The 12,912-nt window shown below is 39.1% G+C and overlaps 1 long non-coding RNA gene across 1 annotated transcript in view; it reads right to left on the bottom strand.

Annotated features, from left to right (window-relative positions):
- Nucleotides 1-736: 736 nt before the first annotated feature.
- LOC138920039 (uncharacterized) overlaps nucleotides 737-12,912 on the bottom strand; it is a 59,139-nt gene continuing 46,963 nt past the window's right edge. The window contains exon 3 of the long non-coding RNA XR_011430640.1: nucleotides 737-1,862. This is a non-coding gene — a long non-coding RNA (uncharacterized lncRNA). The remainder of the gene's footprint in view (nucleotides 1,863-12,912) is intronic.

A 12,912-nucleotide genomic window follows, 5' to 3' on the forward strand; every position in this document is an offset into this window, starting at 1 on the left:
ATTTTTAAGCTGGAAAAAGTAACCTCTGAAGCATTTAATCTAATCCTACTGAAACTCTTAAGAGTTTTATTTCAAATATCTATAAATTTGTCACTAAATAAATAAATAGATAGGGAGAGAGAGAATGTTGGACTTTATCTAAACCCTGTGCTCACAGAAAGCAGCAATGTTGAGAAATCTCTCTGTGTTGTGAGAAACAGCCAGCCACACTGGGCCACCCTGTTCTCACATATTTCCCTCCATCCTTCCTTATGATTCCCTGTGGACTGGCTGTGGGCTTCCTTGTTTACCTCCTCCTGTACAGCTGCAGATCCCTTCTTTTCCTTTGAGACATCCCTCATTAGTGAATGTTATTTCTATTGTAACAGCCTGAATAAAATCATCTCCTTCATCACCTGGTATTGTCTTTAACCACAGATAGAGAGGAGGGAGTGCTGGGGGCTACGATGAAATGATACAGCGTGCTATTTTAGTTTAGGTGGTCAAGGAAGGCCTCGTGAAGAGGTGACATTTAAACTAAGATTTAAATAACAGGAGAGAGCAAGCCATAGACAGAACAAGGGGAAGAGACAGAACTCGGTAGGGCCTGGGGGCAGCCAGTGCAAGTATCCTAATGCAGGACCAAGCTGCTTGTTTTCCAGAAGTCTGGAGCTGGGCAGTGAAGTGGGATTAGGGCGCAGTCCAGGGGTGGTAGAAGAGGTTGGGAAAGAGAAATAAACAGAAGAATGCCTTGTAGCACATGGTAAGAACATTAGATTTTATTCAAAATACAATGGGAAGTACTGGAGGCGTTTAAACCAAGGAATAACAGGATCTGATTTATCTTTTCGAAAAGACAATTTTGGCTGTTACATGGAGAATGCATCTTATGTGGACAAGAGTAAAAGCAGGAACTTTGTCGGCCATTGCGACTGTCCAGGCAGGAGCTGATAGTGACTTGGTAGTGTCGGATGGGCATGGGGAACAGCGGGTGAACAATTTAAGAGCTATTTTAGAGGCAGAGTTAATAGGATTTACTGATAGGTTGGACATGTGATGAGAAATTAAGGACAAAGAGGAATTAAGAACAACTCCCAGGTTTTTGTTTTTGGCTTGGGAAACTGGTTAGACACTGGCATGAGTGGTGCCCAACAGTCTCCTGGGGAGGGAATTAAGATTTATACTCGAATTTAGATGTTAGAGGAAGTCTTCTTGGGTAGGTATTATACTTGCTTCAAATAAAGGCATGTGAGAACTCGAATTAATTAGAAAAACAAGATAAATGTGAAAGTGTTTATACTCCAAATTGGTCAAGCAAGCCATATAAGTTAAAATTCATTTACTGACAATAAATTTATCAGGTTTCTGCCATGTGCTGTGCCGCAAGAGTGTGTTCTCCATCCTTTACTTCTTGACTTTTCTAATTCTTTATGCAATCCCTTGGTAATCTCGTCAACTCTCATGTCTTTGCCTAACATATATATGCTGAATCCCCTGAAATCTTTATCTTCAGTCCAGGGACCTTTCCTGTGCTGTAGGTGTGTGTTCGTTCACTGGATGTCTATTGGATGTCTCACAGGCATATAAAATTAAATGACACAGAAAAACACATTATCTTCTCTCAAAGTATTTTGCTGCTATTTGTCCTGTGTTTGCTACTTCAGTGAATGGCATCAAAGCCCAGCCGTTCACCAGCCAGAAACTTGATTGTCACTCTGGATACTTCCTTATCTATCCCCTCATCCATGTCTAATTCAGTTCCATTAATGCGACCTCCATCACATAGTTCATATTTCTTCATCCCCTTTTCTGCGACTAAAGATTGTCAAGGAAGAGAATCCTCCTTTCCTTCTTGGGCTCTCCAGCTGGGTCTGTGAAATAAACTGACAACAGGCAGATTAACAGGAGAAAAGGCAGACACATTTATTTGATGCTAAAAGTTTTATAATGGCACGAGGCAAGGTTGGGAGGTCTTAGTAGAAAGGAGAGAAAACTTCCAAAGAAACAGCTAATCTTGGAAGCTTTTGTACCATTTGGACAAGGGAGGATAAGTTTAAAGAGAAATGATGAGGCAAGGGAAAAGATCTTTGAGCAGCAAACTGCAGGAGGGTAAATATGTGGGAAACTAATGGTAGCTAAGGACTAGTTAGTAGGATTGTTTGTGCAGACTCTTGCTCAGTGCCTTCTCATCTCTGGTTATAAGATTGTTCTTTCCTCCCGGGTACAGGAAGGACAGGGGACATCTTCACGTGGGGAGTTTGTTTTCTTGTTTTCACATGGATAGGTGGAAGACAGAGATCTCATTCTGTGCCCTTTTTCTCAGTTGCCTTCAGCTCAAAATAATCCCTATGCCAGAGTAGCGTACTTTGGGGTGGCAAATTCTGATATCCTACAAGATCATGTAATCATTATCCCTCACTTGAGGTTTGTATAGTGATACAACAATGATAGTATTGTATCTGATTTCCTGGGCACTGATGCCTCAATCTGCTTTCTGCACCATAACCGTGTGGTATATCTAATACATCATTATGACCATGCCACCCTCTTGATTAGTACTCTTTAATGGCCCGTTACCTACAGGATAAAGTCAAAACTCTGTAGCCTGGCATATACGGTCTTCATGATTTGAGTCCTGTCTGGCTCTCCCTTCTCGTTCTATACCAGCACAGCTCTACAGTTAAGCCATCACAAACCTCTTGAAGCTTCTCCAAAGGCATTATGCTGCTTTGCTTCTCCTGCCTTGAAAGCCCTGACCCCTTACGTACCATTGACCTAGTGAGTACTTGCTCATCTTTCAAGATGCAGCCCAAGTAACATCCTCTCTATGAAGTCATTTCTGTCCACTGCTCAATTGAATAGTCTCCACCCTCCTTTGTACTCCATCTCTATTCTGTATATATTTCAACCACAGCACTGTATATATCATTGCACCTACTTAGAAGTGTATCTTCTCCACTGGATTGTGCACACTTTGAGGGCAGGGAATGTATCTTACTTATATTTGTATCTTTAGCACATAGCTCAGTGCCTATTATATAATGGCATTTGATAAAGTTTCAATAAATTATTCGATGAGTTAATGAAAGGATGAATATATACATTGAAACTAGGGATCAAAACTTGGGACTCGATAGAGGCTATCATTTACTTCATGAAGACAAATCAGATAATTGACCTAAAAGATAGAGAAAAATCATGAGAGAAAAAATATCAAAGAAATAGTATGTGAAAAACTTTGTCACTGAAGAAAAACACAAGACTTCAAACTGCAATAGCCTACTGCATGCCAAGTAAGATAAAGAAAAGCTAGCTACCCCCTAAAGCATCATTGTAAAATTTCTGAACCTAAAGAAATCAGAGACAAAAAAAAAGCCATCCATTTAAAAATTTACACTTATTTGCCTACCTAGAGTTTAAAACTCCCTCCATTTTCCTAAGAGAAGCCTGATATTCAGTTTTCTAGACTTCCATTTACTTCATATGATTTAGGAGACACTGGCTTCATCTCCAGCATCAGGAACAGACCCTTACCGGCACACGCCAAACAGAGTAAATCTCCTTCTGAGTGACAGGCTCAAGAATGGTCATGTGGAGCAATAATTCAGGCAATTCAGGAAGTAGGGAAGGTTTATGAGGGTGTCTGGGAATATTCCTTCTTATTCTTCTAGAAAGCCTTCTGGTAGTGACTCTTTGTTTCTGCTGGTCATGAATGAGGAAGCAGGTACCTCCAAGGGAAGGTACTTACCATACTTTCATGAGGAAACCAGGTCAACCAACCCTAAAAATCATCCTACCTTGGATTTTCAGTTACAATTTGGGCCACTTTGAGTTGTGTTTTTTGTCCTTTGAGGCCAAAAGCATATATCCACAACAATAGAAAAATCAGGCTGACTTAATACATAATAGGTAGAAAATAATAGTCAGGACAAGGAGGTATTTAGAAGGCATAGCTTTCTTCTAACAATGATAAAAAAAAAAAAGAGGGGGCCCGCCCCGTGGCCGAGAGGTTAAGTTCACGTGCTCCGCTGCGGAGGCCCAGGGTTTCACTAGTTCGAATCCTGGGCACGGACATGGCGCCACTCATCAAGCCACGCTGAGGCGGCATCCCACATGCCACAACTAGAAGGACCCACAACTATGTACTGGGGGCCTTTGGGGAGCAAAAGGAAAAATAAAATCTTTAAAAAGAAAAAAAGAGAGAGAGAGAGAATCAAACTCCAGGGAAATAAAAATTACAAAGGAAGGGCATAGTTTAAATAAAAAGGAAATTAAGAAATGGCATACCTTTGAACAACTGTTGAGTTAGAAGGAAGTGAACTTAATCTAAACATCATCCTTTGCATGACATGGGAATTTGGCTTTGGAACAAAAGAGAAAGAACAATATCATTGCTCACTACTTAGTTCTGTAGTAATAACTATTTACAGAACTATAAGAATATGAATGCTATTTACTGATTTTGGTGTCTAGAATTAACTGATAGATGCAGTGTGGAAATGAATTATGGTTTCAGAATGGAATGTAAATGTTCTTAACCTTAGCAATAAATAAATAAGTAAATGACAGCTGGCAGCAGTTGGATGGTGGAAGTAGAGAGCAGCAGTAGAGAGCAAAGGGGATATGTATACTAGGGAAGCTGGTATCTTCATTTTACTAATTGGCAATCTAGGAGGTGCGGCCCATGCATGATGAATAAGAAGGAGAGTTATGGTACTCAGCCTCCAAATTTGCAGCCAATGAACCCTGCCACCTGGTACTCATGCCCTCATATAGTCTTTCCTCATATTGAATAGGGCTGACATAGTATATAACTAGGTTATATAGTATAGTATAACAAAGAAGATCTTGCAGAAGTGAAAACGTGTGACTTTCAAGGCTAGTTCATATGAGACATTGTAGATTCCACATGGCCCTCTCTCTCAGGTCACTTGCTCCAGGCGAAGCCAGCTGCCAGGTAGTAAGGACATTCATGTAGTCCTATGGTTATCTGTGTGATGACAGTGTGAGGCTTCCTGACCACTGCTAGCACCAACTTGCCATCCATGGAAGTGGATGCCTTCAGATGACTACAGCCCTAGCTGGCATCTCATCTGCAACTTCATGAGAGAACCTACGTCAGAACCACCTAGCTAATCTTCTTCTGAATCCTGGTCCACTGAAGTTGTCTAAGATAATAAATGTTTATTGCTGTTTTAAGCAGCCAAGTTTTAGGGTAATTTTTTAAACAGCAATAGATAACTGATACAGATTTTAGTATTAGAAGCGAGGTGATACTACAACAAAAAAATCTAAAATGTGGGGGTGGCTTGGGAACTGGGTAGTGGGTGGAAACTGAAAAGATTTTAGACAGAATGTTAATGAAAACCTAAAGTGTCTTCAAGTTACTTTTAGTAGAAACTGGATGGCCTTTAGGAGGCTGTTGTCGTGAACTAAGGAAACTAAAGAAAATGTTATTGAAAACTGGAGAAACAGAATCCTTGTTATGTAGTGACAGAAAGTAGCAATACTGCTGCCTGAAGTGATATGGAAAATAGAAAAGTGTCTGATGAACTGGGTGATGTGGTGAAGATTTTCAGACAGGAATTTGAAACTGTTACCTGGTTTTTTCTTGCAGCTTATGTTAAAATATAAGAGGAAAGAGATAAGCCAGAGAAAGAAATTTCATATGGAAAGAAACCAGAACTTCATGAAGCCAGGTTTTAAAATTTTTCAGCCTTTCCAAGTGGAAAACAATGCTAAAATTAAGATATGGCTTCTAGAAGAGGATAAAATCCTGGACACCATCAAGAAAACAGTACCTAGCTGCAAAGCCAAGGGTGCAGCTATAAAATCCTTTGTTAACACCTCAGAAAGATTTAAGGCGATGCTTTAAACAATAGAGCTTTCTAAGAAGTTTTAGGGTGCTGTCTCTCAACAGTCTTAACTGAAGATCAAGATGAAGAAGACTGGATCATAAAGAAACCCTTATGTGTGTGTCTCTTCTGTCCAATGGCGTGAATCCCCAAAAAGAAAATTATGCTGGAAAAAATATTACTGGCTTGGATTGAAAAGGACAGAAACAATATGAAAAGAAAAGAAGCACTGGACCCACAAACTTACAGGTGGGAAGCAAGCAGAGAGACTATTCAGGTGCAAACACAGATAACATTTCATCGAAAAGGTAGGCTAACTCAGAAGATGGCTACAGTAGCCCAGAAGGCAGAGCCAAGGGTCATGGAGAATTATTCCAGGAAAAGAGTAGGACCAAGTCAAAGAACCAAACTCAATGGATTCATCTCATGGTGAGTGCAGGGCTGGAAAGCACAATCAAGGCAGGAGCAGGTGAAGAAAGGTTTATTGCTTGCACAGGTAATGGAGAACACTGGGGATAACTCCCAAAGCAGTGTTTCCCCAAGCTCAGTGCCTGTGGAGACTTTATACAAAAGAGAGTAGAAGATCAGGGTTTATTTGTAACAATTGTGTCCCTTTAAAGTGCATGCATAGCATGTAGATGTGTTATTACTTATATCACATGATCTAAAAATGGCTGTTCGGACCCTCCCAGAGGAGGAGAATGTAAGATGCTAATAAGTTAAGGTAACTTTAGTACATCTGGTGCTGGAACAATTTGCAGGGATCTTCCTGTAAATGTGTGATATCTCTGCAAAACAGGGATAGCAACCTCCACAAAACAGAACACATGGTTTCTTTTTTGTCTGAAAAACACTTGACAAATTATGTTAATTTTTGACAGATCCTCAGTAACCCTTTCCATGCCTGGTTCCCTGGTCACATAACCACACCTGATTTAGATGGCAAGATCCTGCACTTCAAGTAGGTGTTATAAAAGGATAAGACTCATGTGGCATCATGAGACGAAGCAAGTGTAGTTTTTATGTGAGAGAGATGTGAATTGTGGAGGGCCAGAGGGAAGACTGTGTAGTCAGCTTCCAAGATGAACTAATTTCTGTTGTTCGTGACCTTGTGTAGTCCAATCCCACATTAACAGGGCTGACCTGTATAATCAAAAGGATAGTGCAGAAATGATGGTGTGTGACTCTCAAGACTAGGCCATAAAACACACAGAGGCTTCCACCTGGCTCTCTCTTGCATCACTTGCCCTGGGGGAAGCCAATGTCTTCTAGCAAGGACACTTAAGTAGCCCTATGGAGAAGTCCACAAGGCAAGGAACAAAGGCCTCCTGCCAGCAGTCAGCACCAACTCACCATCCATGCAAATGAGCCATTTTGGAAGCAAATCCTTAAACCCCCATCAAGTCTTTAGGTGACTGAAGCTCTAGCCGATGTCTTGACTACAATCTCATGAGCCAGGACCACCCAACTAATTTGCTCCCAAATTCCTGACCCATAGAAACTGTGTAAAATAATAAATGTTTATTGCTGCTGTAAGTCACTAAACTTTAGTATAATTTGTTGCACAGCAATAAACAACTAATATGAGAAATTTAAGTACTTTAATAAGATAGCAGTAACAAATAGAAAGTCTAATGGTACAAGGATATTGGGAGCATAAAGTGGAGCTGAGGGGGTGTGTGTAAATGAGCAAAACCCTTATGTGCCAGAACAGAAAGTCAATTGGTGTGTCTAAAGTAAATAAGCAAAGAAATAGCTGAATAAAGATATTGTTTAGAAATTTGAAGATATAATTATTAAAAAACTAAAAATAGAAATGATTCAAAGTGACTGCCTCTGGCTGGGGCAGGGAATTGTCACTTTTCATTGTAAGTCCTCTGTTCCATTTGATTTTACTTCAAATTCATGTTATACTTTGATTTAAAAAAGCATACTGAGGAATTTTGTTTGGATCAAAAATGAAATCAAATATATCTATCAACATAAATATAAATGCTGACAAATACTTCTATGTCAGACATTTTTATGTCTCATTTAATCTATGAGATATTTTAAACATCCAGCTTTGTTTTAAATATGAGAAAACTGAAGAGGAATATGCCACAGAATTCTTGCATTCAAATACATCAAAATTTTTCTCCACTAATCTTGAGTAAAAAAAAATTTTTAACAGTAGTTTATAAATGCTTTGGTGTCTATTTTTTTAATTTTTTAAAGTTTGGCACCTGACCTAACCTAACATCTGTTGCCAATCTTTTTTTCTTTTTTTCCCTCTTCTTCTCCCCAAAGCCCCCAGGTACATAGTTGTAGATTCTAGTTGTGAGTGCCTCTGGTTGTGCTGTGTGGGATGCTGCCACAGAGTGGCCTGACAAGTGGTGCATGTCTGCACCCAGGATCCAAACTGGTGAAATCCTGGGCCACTGAAGCAAAGCGCACAAACTTAACCACTCAGCCATGGGGCTGGCCCTAGGTAAAAATTTAAAAACACATCTGCCATACCTTCTACATTGTAAAAGATTGAATATTTTTAAATAAACATTTGTTTAATTAACTAGAAGTCTGCCTTACATTTTGTAACTTCAGCAAAGGTAAATGTTTGATACAAACTCACCTATTAAAAGCAAGTAACTCAGCTATGATCATAAAGTACAATCCAACTTTATGCTTGAGAAAGTTTAAGACAAAGGAACTCAATAATTCTGAATGAAAGGGCTGGCAAAGGCATATCACACGGTTAAAAACAAAAAGCAGGAGTTGTAAGCTTAATAGCAGGCCAAGTTATTTTCAGAGCCAAAAGCAATAAGTGAGACCAAGATGTCTTTTAATAATAAAATGCACAATCTAAAAAACATCTAAAAGTTGTTAATATATCAAATAATAAAGCATCAATATTCACACAGCAAACTCCATAAGAAATAAAAAATAGACTTTATCAAAGACTATTCTATTCTAATCACTTTCTCAACCTAAGAATATTCAAGTAGTCAAAAATTAGGTAATGGAATAAATAACAATGAGATGAGGCCATTCTTATTATGGCTATAATTTTCTCCTTGAAATAGAAAAAGACTATTCAAGTATCCACAGAACATTGTAAAAATAATTAGTCATAAATACTAGGCCATAATAAAACTTAAGTAAATTCCAAAAAATAGACATGGTACAGACAGCCAAGATCACAGTACAATAAAACCAGTAATTCATAACAAAACTAGAAAAGAAAGAAACAAACAAAACTACAATATGACAAAACAGACACTTCCTCACAGAACTCTTGGGTTTAAGAGAAAAACAAAATCCACATGACAGATTCCTGGAAAATAACAATGATAAGAACATTACATATCATTACTTTTGCTATTCAGCTAAAACAATGTTTATAGTTTCAAACACTTATCTTAACAAATAAAAAATAGTGAAAATAAATGAAATATCTATTCAAGAGATTAGAAAAATAATAACAAAGTAAATCTAAGATGGGGCTCTTCTGAAGGCGTGGTGGAGGTTCGCACGTTCTGCTTCGGTGGCCCAGAGTTTGCAGGGTCAGATCCCAGGCACAGACCTGCACACTGCTCATCAAGCCATGCTGTGGCAGTATCCAATGCAAAGTAGAGGAAGATTGGCATAGATGTTAGCTCAGGGACAATCTTTCTCAAGCTAAAAAAGGAATATTGGCAACAGATGTTAGCTCAGGGCCAATCTTCCTCACCAATAAATAAATAAATAAATCTAAGGGACACAGAAACAAGGAAACCAAGGAGATAAAAACAAAAATGAGTAGGAAAGCAAAAAAAATAATACAACTAATAAATAAATCCAAAAGTTAGATCTCTAAAAAAGATTAAATGAGTATGTGATTGCTAACTTAATCATATAAAAAGGAAAGCTCATAAATTCAGATAATAAGAAAGGATATTAGGGAAATAACCACAGATCTAGAGGAAATTTAAATTATCATAAATAATCACAATACTACTTTACTGAACTCTATATAAATAAACTTGAGAACCTTGTTGAAAAATGAGGTTATATAGAGGGTGACGTCAGCTTCATGGAAGAGTGAGTTGTTCCCTTTGTCTCTCCCCTCTAAGTTACATCTAAATGCACATCCGTTAACAAATAGAGGATTCCCTACACAGCACAACAGGAGACCTGAGAGATCCACACAGCTATACATCTGAAGGTAGGTGTACTGGGTCCCTGGGAAGCTATGGTTCTTGGGTTAGTGCTACTGAACTAATGGAGTGGACCCCTCCTACTCCCTGGCAAGAGCAATTTAGGATGTGGATCCTCACAAGGCAGCCAGTGTGACTATGAGTGGAGGCAAGGACATCCTGGCCAGTGTGGGAACATTTTCAGAGTGATAGCCTGGCCTATGGAAGCACCCACTGTGCCACAGCAGCCCTGCCTGTGGGAACACTCTCCCTTGAGTGGCATGGTAGAGGCTCAGACCCCACAAATGTGCCCCACCTGCCAAGCACAACACCAGCCCACACAAAATCACCTGGTCCACTGACACAGCAGCCAAGAGGACACACACACCAAGCAGAGTGCCTGGCTATGTGAAGGGGCCCCATCCATGTGGGTGAGACCTGCCAAGCACAGCAGCCCTGCCTGCAAGAGTGCAACCAGCCCACCCACCAAACACAGCTGCTGGCCCTTGCAAAGGCATTCTGCTCATGTGAGCATGATCTTCCAAGTGGCTGCAGCCAGCCCACATGAACACACGGTGGCCCAACCAGCAAAACTACAAGCATACAGGGCAGAAACAGAAAACACAGCCTTTGCTGCCCATCCCAGCAGTGGCAGGTTGGAATCTGCCAGATATTACCACAAATGCACAAATGCTGGCAGAGGAAAAATTCATCAAACACCATGAAGAACTACGGTAACACTGCAGAATGGAAGGAAAGTGACAAGTCTCCAGAAGCAAACCTGAGTCACAGAAGACTACAATCTAACTGACAGAGAATTCAAAATAGTTATCATTAAGAAACTCAGTGAGTTACAAGCAAACACAGAAAGTTCAATGAGCTCAGGAATAAAACTAAGAAACAGAAGGAATACTTCACCAAAGAGATTGAAGGCCTTAAAAAACTACAGAAATTCTGGATGTGAAGGACACAATTAATGAGATGGAAAATAATGTATAAACCATAAAAAATAGAGTAGATGTTATGGGGCACAGAATAAGTGATCTAGAAGATAGAAATCAAGAAATGCTTCAGGTGGTGGAGGAAAGAGAACTGAGATTTTTAAAAAATGAAGAAATTCTTTGAGAAATATCAGACTCAATTAGGAAAAGTAGTATAAGGATTATATGTATCCCAGAGGGAGAAGAGGGGGAGAAAGGATCAGAGAGCTTGTACAAAGAAATAATAGCTGAGAACTTTCTAAACCTGGGGAAAGAACTAGACATACAAGTACATGAAACCAATATAACTCCTAATTATATCAAGGCAGAAAGACCTTTCCCAAGGCGTATAATACTAAAACTTTCATAAGTCAATGACAAAGAAAAAAACATTAAGGGCAGCAAGAGAAAAGAAAATAACCTACAAAGGAACCCCCATTAGGCTTTCAGCAGATTTCTCAGCAGAAATCTTACAGGCTAAGAGAGAGTGGAATGATATATTCAAAACACTGGAAGACAAAAACTATAAGCCAAGAATACTCTATCCACCAAAATTATCTTTCAGGTATGACAAAGAAGTAAAAGCTTCCCCAGATAAACAACAGCTGAGAGAGTTCATCGCCACTAGACCTGCCTTAGAAGAAATGATAAAGGAAACCCTCCTACCTGACACAAAAAGGCAAAGATTTACCAAGCTTTGAATAAGGAGATAAATAGACAAAATCAGAAAATTGCAGCTCTCCATCAGAAGAGATTAGAAAACAATTATAACATAAAAGATAAAGAGAAAGAAAGCACCAAAAATAACTTTAAACACTTCAATTTAACCACAAACTCACCACACAAAAAAGAATAATTTGTGGCAACAATCACACAGAAGGGGAAAAAGAAATGGACAGAACACGCTTAGGCTAATGGAGATAAGAGGCTATCAGAAATATCAGAAAGAGGACTATCTCATCTGTGAGATCTTTTATACAAACCTCATGGTAACCATTAAACAAAAAATCAGAGCAGAGTCATAAATCATAAATAAAGAGAAAAACATCACAGAAAACCACCAAACTGAAATGGCAGTCAGAAATACAAGTAAAAAGGAACAATGGAAATGTAGAACTGGAAAACAACAGATAAAATGGCAGTATTAAGCCCTCATATATCAATAAACACTCTAAATGTAAATGGGTTGAAATCTCCAATCAAAAGACACAGAGTGGCTGGATGGATTAAAAAACAAGACCCAAGGGGCTCCCCATGGCTGAGTGGTTGGGTTGGCACATTCCACTTTGGCAGCCTGGGGTTTTACTGGTTCAGATCCTGGGCACAGACTTAGCACAACTCATCAAGCCATGCTGAGGCTGCCTCCCACATGCAACAACTAGAAGAACCCACAACTAAAATACACAACTATGTACTTGGTGGGGAGGGGGGGGGCTTTGGGGAGGAGAAGGAAAAAAATTTAAAAAACAAACAAACAAAAAAAAAAACAAGACCCCAGAATATGCTGCCTCCAGGAAATACATCTCAGCTCTAAAGACAAACATAGGCTCAGAGGGAAGGTATGGAGGATTATACTCCAAGAAACTGGCAAGCAAAACAAAGCAGGTACAGCCATACTTATATCAGACAAAGCAGACTTTAAGATAAAAAAGATAATGAGAGACAAAGAGGGGCAGTATATAATAATAAAAGGGACATTCCACCAAGAGGATATAACACTTACAAATATACATTCACCTAACACAGGAGCACCAAAGTATATAAAGCAACTATTAACAGATCTAAAGGGAGAAATTGAAAGCAACACAATAATAATAGAGGACCTCAACATCCCACTTACATCAATGTACAGATCATCCAGACAGAAAGTCAATAAGGAAACAGTGGCCTTAAATGAAACACTAGGCCAGATGGACTTAATAGATATAAATATAACATTCCTTC

The sequence above is a fragment of the Equus caballus genome, chromosome 2, assembly GCF_041296265.1.
Source record: "Equus caballus isolate H_3958 breed thoroughbred chromosome 2, TB-T2T, whole genome shotgun sequence".
Lineage (NCBI taxonomy): Eukaryota > Metazoa > Chordata > Mammalia > Perissodactyla > Equidae > Equus > Equus caballus.